Source organism: Anser brachyrhynchus, assembly GCF_964034855.1.
Source record: "Anser brachyrhynchus genome assembly, chromosome: Z".
Classification (NCBI taxonomy): domain Eukaryota; kingdom Metazoa; phylum Chordata; class Aves; order Anseriformes; family Anatidae; genus Anser; species Anser brachyrhynchus.
This window is the reverse complement of record NC_137697.1, coordinates 33145899-33161638: the sequence shown is the minus strand read 5'-3', so window position 1 is coordinate 33161638 and position 15740 is coordinate 33145899. Positions and strand designations below refer to the sequence as shown.

At 38.3% G+C, this 15740-nt stretch overlaps 1 long non-coding RNA gene across 1 annotated transcript; it reads right to left on the bottom strand.

The window, feature by feature from the left end:
• Positions 1–1768: 1768 nt before the first annotated feature.
• LOC308185578 lies at positions 1769–15734 on the bottom strand. The gene is made up of 3 exons (XR_013943477.1): positions 15504–15734; positions 13692–13898; positions 1769–7239 (listed from the first exon to the last, which is right to left on the bottom strand). It is a non-coding gene; the product is annotated as an uncharacterized lncRNA (long non-coding RNA).
• Positions 15735–15740: the final 6 nt, after the last annotated feature.

The following is a 15740-nucleotide window of genomic DNA, read 5'->3' as shown; positions in this document are numbered from 1 at the left end:
ACAGATCCAAAATATTGTAGACCCGTAAGCAAAATAGTTGAGCTAGTATACACTCACTCTGTGGATTCAAATTTGTTCAAACAAAAGTATTTAAAAGTTAACTTTGTCCTAGCAGATTTTCTGCCAGATCACATATCAGCAGTCCTCTTGTAGTCAGCAAGAAGCCAGAAAAAAAATACTGTATCACGTACATTTTAATTTGACAGAATTTAGCTACTTTGACAGAAAGGTAGTCATATATTCAGGTCTGATCCAGATGAAATTTGTAACAGGAGGTGATCTGGTGGTTTTCCAATCAGGTATTTCTGGATGTAGAACCCTAGTGCCAGCACAATAAAACTTACTAAATCCTCTTTTAATCCTCTACCTGAAGTTGCAGGGGATTTCTAGCAGCATGAATCATGGAACAGGGATTGTTTTCTCTTTTTAGTTTTGTGTAGTTTTTTATAAGAAGTTCTCAACTCCTTCCTCAGTTCTGTGGTCTTGAATCTACTGACAATCTCTGTGGCTTAGCTCAGCACAGTGTACCACAGCAAATTCCTTCCTATCCAAACATTTTATTCTCCTGTGCCTGCAGTGAGTAGAAGCTTAGCAGTGGAAACCTTCAGTTTAATTGTTTATTTTCAGAGGTACTGGTTCTCTTCAGTGTAAACAAAACTGCTTTTTGTGTAATTTGTTGCTAGAAACAATGTCCAAAGTAATTTAATAGATACTTTAATTGCTTTCAAATTAATAGCCCAATCATCTCACATATTGTCTCACACTCTAAATCTCCGGTATATGTAAGCTTCTCTCTTTCTTTACATATTTCTTGTGCAACAATCTTTAGGTTTTGCGCTTCACTGGAATATGGACTACCTTCCATAATTTTCATCTGGATAAGGGGGCATCTCTTTCACAAATTGCAGGTATCTCCCAGTGTCTTGCCAGCAGTCAGGAATGTTTGAAATCTGGTCTCCTGAAGGGACTCAGCACCCAAAATTTCAAAATAATTCTGCCTTATGTACAGAAATTATGAATGCTCCTGTTAATTTATCTCATGCTTGATGACCTCATTTAAAGTATTTAAAATTACGCCATTCATATGCGTGTACTTTTTCAACTTTCCAATACTCTTGAAATAGACTTAAATTTTCTTGGTATTCTGTTCTGCTTAAATAAATGGTTGAACTCAGAATTATTGAACCCACTTTCTGTCAGAAATTATGAGAACTTTTGTCTTCTTCCTTGTTGCTTCCCTTTTTTGAATGCAATCATAATTAAATACACTGAATTACAACTTAAATCTCCTCGTTTATCCCCTTCACTCACAGAAAATTTAACGCGTGAGGGGCTTTTAAAGCTGCTTGCATCTACTCAGTTCTTTTCCCAGATTTTTTTTTTTTTTAATTTGTTATATATTCAGGTTTCAGTTTTCTCCAGTACCAGCAGTTTTTTCCTGAATGTGTTTATTTGGTGCCTGGATTCAACTGAAAGTGCCCAATGAAGATAGATGAATTCTCCACCAGCCATTCATGTGCATGTATTTTTTCAATGATGCCTAAAAATAGCAGCCTGTTCTGCATTAGCTCGTACACTAAAATGAATCTGTATCAGTAGCCAATACTCAAAGCCATTCTGCTCAATAATTTTGATTAATCATGCTACCCTGGCTGAAAAATATACATATGTATATGTATGTACATACATATATATATGTATACATACATATATATCCATAACAGAGAAAAGTTTTTCTGTGAGAAGATATGAAACAGGCACCAAAATGTACCCCATGGAGAAACAGGGAGCAGAAGATAAAGGATGTGAAAAGGGATGTGATGAGAGGCATGGAACAAGGCAAAATCAGTTGACATTTTGAATATGATTGCATTTGAATATCCAGTCAGCAAACTTGGACAGGAAATGTCATGAGAATATGCTTTCTTATGCCATTTACAGTACTTCCTGCTTCCAGTCAGGACAGATATTTCACCAGAACAGGCTTTTTAGCTTTCTGCCATGGAAAAAAACAAGGAAGTACAAAAATGCACAAAAATAAAAACGTTAAAAATCACACAGTGTTTTCAAACTTTTTAAAAGGACTGCTCCCACTGCATTTGGGCAAGCCTTTGACTTTATTTTACCTTGTTTTCCTTTACTTTACCCACTTCCACAATGAAATATGGTGACCAGGCAAAAAGCTCATATGCAAATTTTAACCTTTCTGACTTTGGTATGTTTGAATCTAAGGATTTGGTTCAGGTCTGATAGAAATAACCTCTAGTCTGAATGCCATTTGTTTTTCAGTGTTTGAGGTGCCTGGAACTACACTTAAAAGTCATTTCAACCCAACATATACATACAGAGAGATGACAAAACTTTAGAATTTTAGAATGAGCCCAAATCCCAGGAAAACAAAAAAACCTAACAAACATAAACACACACACACACAAAGAAAACAAAACCAACAAAACCAAACAACCACACTTTAGATGATGCAACAGTGTACAGGGTCTGGCTGAGATGGAGTTAAATTTCTTCACAGCAGCCTGTATGGTGTTGTGCTTTAGATCTGTGACCAAAACAGTGTTGATAATTCACCCGTTTTAGCTACTGCTGTGCAGTGCCTGTGCAGCATCAAGGCCTTCCCTGTTTCTGACTCTGCCCCATTGAGGAAGGAGGCTGGGGCTGTGCAAGAGACTGGGAGAGGGCAGAGCAGGGACCAGTGACCCCAGCTGATAAAAGGGGTATCCCATGACAGATAACATCATGCTCAGCAATAAAAGAGGTGTGCCATCTTTCAGAGGTAGTCGTTGCTCAGAGGCAGGCTGGGCTTTGGTCTGCTTGTGATTGGTGTTAAGTGAGTGCTGTTATATCACTTTTTTTTTTTTTCCTTTTCTCCCTTTATTTATTAAAATTCTTTATCTTGACCCATTATATCTTTCTCACATTTGCTCTTCTGAGTCTCTCCTCCATCCGGACGTGAGGGAGTGAACGAGCAGCTGGCAAGTGCTTTGTTGTTGGCCAGGGTCAACCCACCACAAACAGGAAGGTACACACTTTTTCAAAGGGAAGAAATGAAAATAAAATAATTTATGTGCTAACTCTACAGAATGGAAGTAGAAATGAAATAGGAGGGGCACTTTTCATTTTCAAGCCAAAGGGGTGTACTCCATGGCCACACTTATGAATGTAACAAACATCTGTCCCAGGTGCCACTTCTTTCTTACTGGGCATCAGATCTGTATACCTTGATTATGTTTCTAGTCTATAAAACTGCACATATGAGCAGAAGTTTTATCACACTGTTCATGTCTCAATAACAAATTTTAAAAGAAGCCTATAAATCTTTCACCCCTCTATAGAAAATGCATCATCCAGACATTAAGTGTTACAACACCAGAAAGAGATGGGTAAGCACGCTCTATTTTAAAGACAAAGAAGTCAAGAAAAAGACATGGGGTGATCAGTGCAAGGCCACAGAAAGTTGGTGTCAGGGTTAGGGCTGGGGCCTTTCCTTCCTCTTAACCCCGCCTTCAGGTCTGTGAAGGACATTTTGCTTCTGTCAACAGCCCACGTAGTTTTCTTTCTTTGTTTCCTTGGGAGTCCAGAGACAGCAAAACATATAGAGTACTCTACTTTTGAAACACCATTTGCTACAATTATGTTAAAAATACCAGCTGCTGATGAACCACTACCTCTGTCATGCATGACTGATAATACCAATTTGTGCACCTCAAAAAGGCCAGAGAGGTGCATACTTCAATTCTGTTTATTTATGCTTGCCAATTTAATCTTTAGTTTAATAATTCAACAATGGCACTGTTTCCCCTCCTTTTTTATTAGTCACTGGCCCTTTAAACTGAATGGCAACGATCGTAAGAGTTTTTTCATGTCTTTCATGTTATAGTAAAGAACTTGTAGATATTTTTTCCCCTAAGTCATTGTTGAATTTGACAGCAGGACTATTCATCACAGAACTAGCTGTAATTAGAGCAATTGTGCAGATCACACATCTTTCTAGTTTAATATTTTTTTTGTTTTGTTTTATTTTGTTTTGTTTTGTTTTTTTCTTCTCTTACTGCAGCTTCCCTAAGTGAAAGAGGAGGATAAGCAAAGGCAGAAAGACAAGTGGACCACCTACTGACTAGGTTCCACCACGGAACTGGAGAATTTGTTAAATACCTTTGTGCTAGAGGAAATTCCTGCCGGGTGCTTTGCATCTCAGCTTGCCAAAGGTCATCATTATAACAGCACCCCATGCTCTGTTCCTGCTTCCCAGGCAGGAAGGGGATGGCACACTCTGCAAACACTGATATACCTATGTTTTCTGTGAAGTGGCTTAGGGTGTAAAACTGAACCAAACTATGAAGCAGAGGGAAAACAGCACTGGGAATACAAAATATAGAGCAGCCTGCATTGTAAAAGTTGAAGAAGAAAAAAGCTCTTCATCTCAGGCACCTGTTTATTTAGCCCCACCTCAGAAATTAAAACCAGGTCACTAATTAAGACATGCAGCGCAATATCATCTGGTTTCCTTACTGAAAAGGCACATTGACTTACTGCAGGCTGACAGGGTATCTTTCAAAAATCTATCCTCAGTCACACCAGACAGCTCTACGCAGCCTGACCTTCAAAGCACAGTGTGAATGACGTAAGAAACTGCTGTCCTGCAAGGCACAGCTATGAGCATAATTCTTGTCCTCCAGACCTAGAAATGCTTAAAAGCCTAAAAATCAGACAACTGCCCTTAAATACTTAACTGAAAGGAAAATTAAGGACTCTGACAGTCATCTGTAAGATGGTTTATTGGCTTGTCAGCAATGCCTTTCTACTCCTACTTTACTGATTTGCTATCAAGGAAATCTCTCAAGTTGTCTGTAAAACAAATAGAAATATCAGGCTTCAAAATCATACAGGTAACTTTACAAACAAATAATTTACTGTGTAACATCTGCTAAACACACAAACAAAATGGAGTCAGACAATTGACCACTCCTAACAAAGGCCACGCAGTAACATGAAAAAGAACTGTTGGCATATTAACTGCATTTTTTAATTCCAGACAAACTTTCAAACCAAACCAAGCATATTCTTGAAGGAAATCTGATGGCACAGATATCTTCTCTTTCCTGGGGACAACTTGGTTTCATGTGAGAGCTCAATTAGCAGTAAATATTTTACTTAAGTTTGTAAAACATTTTAAACAACAATTTTCTCTAATAAGAAAAAACTTTGAACAAATTGTCTTTTGGATATATGGATTTTTGCCTGTAGACATTCGTAGAAGATATGTATGCATGAAGATATGTATGAGGTTAAGCAAAATTGGGTTTAGTATTTGTTAGTTCTAATTGTGCAAAAATATATTTCTTACACGTGTGAGCATGTTATGCAGTCTTTCCCCTCAATCACAGATAGGGATACATCCACATCCAAATGTGGAAAGACTATTCTAATTACGAAGGTCTGACAACGAGCTGCTGCACTCACATTGTCAAAATCTCAGGCACAGTACAGCTCTTTTGTGTTGTCTTCCTGGAAGAAACAGATCCAAGAAGGTTCAAATTTCACTGTTCATTCTCCTTATGAGACTAGCAAGAAATGTGTAATATAGGCAGTTTTACATCTTCACAACCTGGGGACCCGTGTCTGACTTTTAAGAGAATTTGCAGCTAGTATAAAATAAAGTAACCATTATAAGATAAAGAAAAAATTTGAGGAGGTTTGCAGTAAAATCAATGAAGTTTAAAGGTCAGTCTTCAGTGTGTCCTTATCATGCGCTATGCAGACCAACTGCGCAAACAGCACAGGACTCATAGACAAATGCATTACACACGTACAGACTTTGTTAACTCAACCTGCGTCTGTGTATAGGCCTGATTTTAAAAGCCCTTAATAAAATGAGTCTCATTAATGTCAAACTGCTTGATTTGGGACCTGATTAAAAACCATCTGACATTAATGAGACTCATTTTATTAAGGGCTTCCTAAAAGTTGGAGTTCAGATCTGAATTTTACTTGACCTGAGCAAAAGCCCATGTGAAATGCATAGAACCATGATTTTACCTTTAATTAGGCTCTATTAAGGACTTCAAATGATTTAAACATTTATGCTACTTTGACATCCAATTAAGGACATCAGTTTACTGTAAACATTTGGGAAGGGTAGCATAAGCTTTTAAGTTGTCATTTCTAAAGTACAACAAGCACTTCATCTAATTCTAGCTTCTATCTATTCAGATAAATGAAATGTATAATGTTAGCTAGAGCTTCCAACACATTTTAACAACTAGAGGTTCTGCAGCAGCAGGAAAATATTAGTTACGTTTGCAATACATAGTCTCACACAGGCAAGCCTAGCAGGTATGAGAGGCTGCTCCTCTAATAAACACTCTGTTATGAGATGACCCCACATTGCCCCTTGCTGTTTCCATGGCCTTCTTCGCAATGCACACCGGTGAGAAGGGGCAAGGAGCAATGTCATACCACATATCAAATATGTCTTGTACTTACCTGCACTGTTGCACTGAGGTACTACACACTTGGTATAAACTCAGTATAATAACCTCTTTCTGTAAGTCACCATTCTCTCAAATTAGTTTCCCTGGCTGCTCCAGGGGCAGCAGAGCAGCATGGTTTTCTTAATAATGAGTTCACGACAAAGCCAGAACCCTGCCCAGATAATTTTAGTTTTTCATGGCATATCCCGCTATATTTCTGAACATAACTGTTTGTCTTATTTTTTCTTAGTTTGTTTTATGAACACTTACAGGTGGTTTTCCAACATATTATGCAACATGCTATCTTTAAAAATCAGTTCTTTGAACATCTGGAAATAAAATTTTTGAATTAACAGTCATATTTTCATCATTTTCAGAGTCTGTCAGGCTTTGAGCTTTACTTTCTTGCCTTTCCAAGAATAAATCTGGTAATCTCTTCTGACTTTTATCAGGTCACTCCAACTTTCTGTGATATTCCTTGTGAATGGATTTCATTATGTAAGAACAAGTTTCCTTGAGACATTTAGTTGCTACAGCTGGCTTCCATGTGTTAACTTCTCATCCTGACAGCATCTCCCTGTGACACTAGAGATGAAAAGCTTGCCAGTTGTGTTATATTGTTTTCTTTGTTTATGTTGAAAGGTTTTCCGTTTGGTCCTCACCTGTGATATTACTGGTGCTGAACAAAGCATGTTCTGTTGGAGGAGGAATTCTTGTTTTCCTAATGCATGCAGCAGTGTTCAAGCATCATTTCCTGTAGCCAAAGAAACAGTAACAATATTACTCAGAAATGGTTGCATCATCTTTGTCATCTTGAGACCATTTCACAGCCAAGTTAACAAAATTTGTCTGTGCTTCCAGAGAAGCCAAATCGGAATGAATATACATTGGGACCCAGCCCACAGATATTCAGCTGGCATTGTACAGTTGCGTGATCAGAGTCAGTGCCCTCACCAATTATGCTGGAAACATAGCATGCTAATTCAGTGAGCTGGACCCAGCTCTCTGTTACTCTAATGTAAAGCTGGAGTATTTCCTCTGATGACAACAGAGAGTGATAAACAGCTGCAAACCTGATCAGAAAACAGGCCAGAACTAGAGCTGAACAAGTAACTCAAAATATAAATTGCCTAAGCAAGTACAGGACACTGGCTTTAGGAGTCTGTTGCGTGTCGCTGGATTTCTCTACTTCACTGGAAGTAACAAGATTGAGTATACAGTCCCTTTTTCTTTTTATTCAATGTCTAACAAAAAAAAATATATATTTTTTTAAATTGACATTTCTTATTCATTATTTGAGTGATGGGAGTGATTATATTTGCTCTGGCTTTGTTTACTTTATTGATGCATAGATGAAGTAAAAAGGGAACTAACTGACACAGGATATACCAAAATCCATCTGTGCTGGCAAGTTTTAACTGACCATGTAAATCAGAGGGTATTGTTTCTGTCTCTGATGCTACAAGTGTGACTCTGCTGGTCAGAAGGAGGTCTTGAGAAAGCCCAGTCTTCTTCCTCTCTCAGGGAGAGCTAGCATGAACATTTTAAGCTGTTTTCTCTCTGGGTCACACAGGCCTTGCCCAAGGCACCATTCCCAGAAAAAAAAATTAAAAAAAAAAATTGATTATAAGATTTATTTGCTGAGTAGAGCTTCAAAATGTAAATTTTAAATGTCACATTCACATTGTGTTTTTATCTGTGAGCACAATTATGTTGCATTCCTGAGACTCTCATGAAAGGTTCACAGAAGATAATGAACTGGGGGACCGGATCTGAATGATAATCTATATACTGTAGATATATGTCTTACATTGTGAATATTGAAGTTTAGGGCTACTGACCTTCAGAACTGACTAAAACAAATCCTTTCTTGCATCAAAACAAATCCTTCTTCAGCAAATAATTATGTGGTACATGTACACTGAGGAAGTAATTCTTCAGAGTACAAGAAGGATAACGCTTTTCAATGCGCAAACATCACTTCCAGGGTAGCTCTGCATACATGCTCTTTTCTTTTCAATGATGATTCTGAAAGTTTTGTTGTTGATTTTGTTTTGTTTTAACTGTTAACAATTACAAATACAGATTCCATATATTAAACTGGCCCCTGCACCATATTTATTTAATGTATTAATCTGCATTTTAAAGCATGGGGAAAACTGATGTAAATGCAAAAGGCCACAGCAAAGTGCCAGACTTTGAACAGGTATCTTGGCAAATGTTCTCACTTTCTTCGTTTGCTCTGTAAATGCTCAGTTACTGAATTAAAAATTTAAAAACACAAATATTTGGCTCCCAGTAATCCAGCTGAGGAATCAACAAAGAACAGACAGAGGGGAGGTAAGACTGACACAGAAGTGAAGAAAGAGTGTTAATAGGAGTGGAAGAACTTGACGTAATTTAGAACCAGTGTTTTATATTTCTTCCAGAATGAGTGAAACCTTTCCGGGAGCAATCTAATTTCCTCATGAACTGTGGGAGTTTAATTTCCTAACAGCAGAGAAAGGTGGCAAAAACTGTCTTTTGCGTCACTCACAGTATAAATCCTGACCAAAATCACTTTCATTTTTAAAAACAGTTAAGCCCCCAAGAAAATGTACTTTATTGTCAGTATCACATCATTTACAAAGCTGGGGCATTTAACAGCAAGGAAATGAATACTTAGGGAGATCGTAAATCATATATTGCCCACATAGTAAAGTTGCATAGTATTCTTATCAGTTATAATAAAATGTCTATTTTGGCCTTAACTCTGACCATGGGCTTAACTTTTCTAACTCTCATTTTGGTAATTAATTTTTTTATTTTATTAATTCCTTCTTCAGTTATTTCCTTATCTTTTCTCTTTACTATTCCCTTCTCTCTTGCTATATAACAAAATATAGCAGAAACTAAAATCCAACAAAAGTGATTTGCAGACAAATGTTTAAGAACTTGGCTAAACTTAAGACTCAGATGATGCTTGTGGCTATAAACATGTTTGTTTCATTCTTTAGTTATCATTAATCTCCAGCAACAACCTTTCAGACTATAAATGCACAGCTGAGGACAAATGGACACATAGGAGGTTCATAATCATATGCAATATTCCTAGAACCTTCTGAGATAAATGAGTTGTCCAAATTACTGAGCAGTTAACTCATTCAGATCCCTGTTCTCCTTTCATGGGTTGCTTCCTCCAGTACTGGTTTACATATTACTGTGTTGAAGACTCACCACTGTGGTAACTTATAATTCAAAGTTGCCATTTATCACTTCTGCAGGACTCTGTACTTTGAACATGGACAACCTGTTCCGGAGCATTAGGCTGTTATCTATCACAAAGATATGATACCTCAAGTGAGAATCTCTCAGCAATACTGTGTGAGATACAACAGATCATCATGGTCATTATCATTGATGAAAACTTTCATCTGTGGCTCTTGTTTTTCGTGATTAACACAGTTGAGCACAGAGAATAACATCCCAAGAGTAGGACACAGAACAGCTGTCTTGGTAAGAATGAAGTGGAGAAATGATGAGATGGACAAAGAGGAGAGAGAAAATCTTCACAGCAGCAAAAAGATGAGCAGAGAAGAAAAGGCAGATGGGCTGAAGAAAGGACCAAAGACTGTCTAAAGAAAAGGATGTGAAAGAGAGAATTTGGGAAAGAGCTCTCATCGATAGATTACTTTGTCCTTTGTGCCAAATCAAAGAACACCAAAGAGGCTCTGACAGAAACTGTCTTCAGCACCTCTGTCTTCAGCATATGGAGCACAGAGTTGTCTGCAGATATGTGCACCTTCTGCATCCATTATCACAGAAATGCCAGAATTGTCTCCTTAAGGAATCCATATAGCAAAATGATTATCCAAGGTAAGTGAACAGTGTCATCACCTTGAGAAAAACACTGCACTCCCAGCATTTCTCTTTGTAGCTGGGCCATTCTTAATGGGAGCCTGCATTTCTGTCCCCCATCTCCTCTTCCAGACTTCAAATCTGCTAGGACTTATCAGAGAGAAATGAATAATTTCCCAATTTTGTTTAAAAATAAATATGCATTCTTGGCATTGGCTTGATAACTACTATGCAACAGGGAAGAGAATATTCAGTTCTATACGTGGTCACAGTACCCTTCTATTTCAGTAAACCCTTTGTCTTCTTCACTATTCAAGAGCAAGAAAGTTTATGAACAGTATCTTAAAAGAAAAGGATGTTTCACAGCTGTGACCTTCCACTTCCTGAAGACAGAATTATTGCAGGATTATTTCTTATTCAACCACCAGCAGCTAGAGGTCATATGTCTTAAGATACCTGTACCCAACTTCTTTCTTGTCTGGAACACAGAGTGTGCAAAAACTTGCCATACCTCAAAATGATAGATTTGTGTTCTTTCAGTTTCCTTCCCCATTAATATATTCAGCACTTTGAAGATGTATCTTCTGTTAGACACAGGTTTTAGTGAAGAAGCTCTTTTTATTTCAAGGCCCAACAATTGCACTGAAGTCCTATGCAAAGAAATGTCAGGAATATAATTCACAGGAGTTTTACCGGGACTAGTGGAGAGCCCCAAGTTGAAAGGGATGCTCTAGAACTAGTATTTCTATACATTAGTTAGTGGAAAAGGTGCTCAGATTCTTTTACAGATTAAAGACATGACTTCCTCAAGCAACAAGAAGAGGGCAATGAAGATTAAGTATAATCACTCCACCATCATGTACCTAGTTTTTTAGGCATGCATATGAATATCATGACAAGATGAGTCTCATGGAAGCACTTGAACAAAGAAAAAGGAGCAAGAACTAAGAAAACAATCCCACAATGAAAGAAGGTACCAGATATTTATGTGAAGCAGCTAATACCACCTCTCCTGGTGAGGGGTCTATGATAGTGGGGTTCAGACACAAACGGAGCCAGCCCAACTACAGCTCTGGAAATGAGGGTAGGCCATGCTGCAAGACACAGGAAGTACTATGTTTCTCTCTTCAGTTAAGTGCAAATACCTACTGTTTTTTTATAATGTTTCCAGTTTGAACATTGGAGTAGATCTTCACTTGCCACTGGACCATTCTTTTTAACAGGAATATGACCTCAGACATAACGATAACAACAACATATTGGTTTAAGAAAAGAACAGTGAAATGAATAATGCTTTTTGACTTGCTGCTACGATAGAATGCTGCTACGATAGAATGATAAGAGAAAAATTATCTATCTACCTACAGTACAGCTGAGTCAGTTTAACAGAAAAGTGTTGCTCTAATAATTCTGACTCAGGGAATGACTGAGAAACAAGTTAACTGGAATGTTAACTCAAATGAACTTGGGTTAAATAAAACAAAACAAAATAAAACAAAACAAAAAAATCACAATGAAATTCTTCCATGTGGATGAATTCACCCAGATGAGTCACTTCAGATAAACTCTCTTTCCACCACTAAATGAAAGGGGCTCAAGGTAACTTCTACAGATGGAATTCAGAGCCTCACATTGGAAAAGTCACTTTGATGGCTATTTTTTGCATGTATTTGTGATCCTATATTTGAAACTTTACAGTCCGATGAGGAGATGGAAAGGGAAAGTGTAGTTCTGAAAAGAACTCCAGATTTCATGTCACAGGATGCTGGATCAGGCAGTGAAGCCACTTGAAAAAGATCCCTTCCTTCCACTATCCTTTCTTTCTTTCTCTCCATGCCTTAGCCATTTATCCTAGCTATGCACTATGGTTTCCCAGAAAAGCTAGTAAAGCTCTTTGCACTGTCAATCAGACATCAGAATTAAACAAAAAAAAAAACAAAAAAAAAAAGAGAGAGAGAGAGGAAAAAAAAAAAAAAAGAATGATGTAAGTTTTGTTAACGTGATTTTAATGACACAGTTTAGATTTCAGCCCAAAGAGGGCTGCGCAAATGGGAAGATGGCAAACATAAGCATGCTGGCACAGGCATGAGTACAGGCAGTTGGAGTTTCTTCAGATAGTTTTGCTACTAAAGCTATCATCTTTTCAAAGTATGCCTGCCAGTAAGGTCAGAACTAGAATGAGGTGGGAGCCAAACCACCAAAAAGACAATAAACACAATCAAAGAAGAAAAGGTAACAGAAAGCACAGGGTGAACAGAATGGAAAAATATGCAATGCAGCCTTATTCATAAAGATAAAATGAAATCCACATGGTAATTGAATAAAGAACCTCTCTGCTGATCACGTAACAGCATCGGTCCAACCATCACTGATCAGCAAAAGCCCAGACCAATTCCAATGTCCAGACCCAAATTCTCTTTTCTCACTACCAACAGACAGCATCTCATTTATGTCCCCAACGAGGAATCCGGCCTTTATTTTCCTTCCTGAAACACTGAACTTGTGACACTAAATTGCTCAGGGAAATGCAAGGTGTGGGTTAGAGCACACCCTGTGCAGAGAACTCCTCTGTCAAATCCCCTTCCCAATTTCTTTCTGTCCCTTTCTCCTGTCCCAGACTCTTTATCTTCACCCTCTCTATTTCTCGTATCATCTACATTCAGGGCAGGAGGTTTTCCTCCTCTGCATTGCCATAAGGGTCATTAAAGACTGCTGTCTGTTATTGTGCTCACTCCCACACTGACCGAGAAGAAATGGGAACAGCAATTGCGCCATAATTTGCTGTGGACTGCTCGGGGGTAGGGGCACAGACCCTACAGCCTACGCACCAGGAATGGTGAGGGTGATAAACTTGAGGTATTGGCTCCTGAACTCAGAAAAGTGTCTAACATACTGGTGAAAACTGTCACTTAGAATTTGGCCATACATTGGTGGCTTTTCATGAGAACAGCGATGCACTCAAAACAGGGATCACATCCTGTTTCAAAATATAAGGAGACAGGTATTTGCCAAGGAAAAGCGGCTAGTATTATTACATCATGTGCAAAAGCAGTGTTTTATGTAAACAACTGTTATTCTTTTTAAAACAGCTGAAGTTAAAAGTAAATAAAATCAAGGGCAACCCTGAAGCATGGAAAACTGCAGATCAAAGAACTGTGTATCAGCAAATTGGATCATGTGATGGCTAGTGTCAAGTGACCCAGCTGCACTGTTAGTGAAACCAGTTAAGACTGAAAACAAGGAAATCTTAATGCACTTTTAGATTCCAGAAGTATCCATCTTTCTAAGGCAAACTCTAAACCACTCTGTGACACAACCTTCACTCTTTGAAGCTTTCTCCTCTCTTCTCTGAAGAGTATTTTCACCTACCATGCTCCGTGATCTCTCACTCCGAAATCTGATGAACGTTTACCCCCAGTTCCTTCTGAAGTAGTTCTCTGTTCTGCAAGGTCTTCAGGAGCCAGCATGTCGGCTTGTAGGACTTCTTGGAGGACTCTGGGCTGTCATTTGCTTTGAATGGTGTTTTCCTTCTTAATTATAACCTGAGGGTGACTAACACATCTCCGGAGCACTGATCTGCGAAACTCAAACAGAAAAATGTTGAAAAGTTGAAATCAACCACAGCCTAGACCACTACAGCTTGGGAGCCAGAGGGATTTTCAGAGCTGGGGAAGGACTACAGAGAGAAGAAGAGCTTCAGGAGCAGGTAGGCAAAACAGTGAGAACAAAGGCAATTAGATCAGATGAGGAAAGTGAGAACAGAGACTTAGGCTGGATCCTGGATTACAACCATTTGACCATTTGGAACTAACAGTAGTGGAGGCATCTAGGGATTTGTATCAATAAGTAACGGACAAGGCAGACGCATAGAAACTTGCATTTTGAGCAGTCAGGTATTGATTTTGATCAAAGCAGAGGGGTAAGAATGTGGAGAAAAAAAGAGATAAAAGGCACAAGTTGTGACAATAGTGATGAAAAGGATCAATTCTCCTCTGCCCTTGCTTGGAGGAGAAAAACCTTTCCCTGGAGTGTGGTGTGTACAGAGAAGCTACCTGGCCTCTCACAGAGTACAGAAGCAAGCTCACATACAGCAGGTATGCTGAATAAAACTACACCACTGCTGATAGTCCCATTGGTGCTCTCACCATGCTCCTATCTCCTAGCCCTGTTGGAAAAAAAATCATCTTATGTTAGAACATGGCACAGCTTAGGGATGCAGTGCTCACATCTCGTTGGGAGGGAATGCAATCCCATCTAGGGATCTGGCTGTGACAAGGTACTCTGCAAAACTTTGCAGTTTGGGGTACACACTGAAATGGTTTCAAATACTCCGTATATGACTCCGTATATGACCAATGTGCAAATGCTCCCATGTTTGGATTGCCAGCTGCCTCAGGGGGCTCAGCAAAGAGGGCTCTGCTCATATAGAAAATGCATCTGAGGACTATATCACTCCTTCTTCAAAGGCTGTTTTAAGGTATGGCATAACTTTGTCAAACTTTTTGTTAGGCTATACCGTTCAAGGTAGCATCATGAAGAGATGCTTGGGCCCATTTATTCTCAGGAAAATAATGGTGTTTTTATCAAGTCTATCAACTCCTAACAACTTTGGTACCTGTGTATAAGATACTCTGTCACATAAAACTGGAAGTAGATACTGGAATGACAGGGAGGCTTTGTTTTTTGCTTATAGTTTGTGCCTTTTGTGCCAGATTAAAAAAATAAATAAATAAAGAAAGAAAGAAAGAAAAGCAAGCAGATCTATGTCAGGTCACAAGGCATCAAAGCAATTTCACTATTTTCACAAATTTCAACAAAATTCACTGGGAAAAAATCAGCAAATAGATTTGTAATTTATCATTTTAAAATAAAACATACCAAATCTGCAAAATGTTCAGGTTTTATGATCCACAGATTGCTTCATGCTTCAGTAAGATGGCTATTCGTGATTAAGTATACTTTAAACACTTGAGATACAGGAAGAGAACTGGCTTGCATAATTGCCATTGAACCAATCAATAAGGAGGGCTAATTGCTAGAGGATATTTAATGTCACATTCAATAAACATATATTTATATTTGCTGCGAGGTGTAACTGTCTGGGCCTAACACTGCTGCTACTGAATCTAGTGAGTGTTGTGGTTTTGGTAGAAGTATGATTCGTAAAACAAAGGCCATTACCTGTGAAATCCTGGGAAAGGTACGTCCCAGGTCTTGAAAACTACAAGGTCTTGAAAATATCAAGGTCTTGAAACTATTAACAGGAGTAAATAGGATGTTGTAATACATTAAGCAAATGATAATGCAAACTACAGGAAAAAATACTAACAAGGAAAAGCTAGCAAGAACTGGCAAATTAATTTTGCATACTTAGAATAAACAGGCAAGCAGAGAATGGGTTTTCCATTTTCTCCCCTT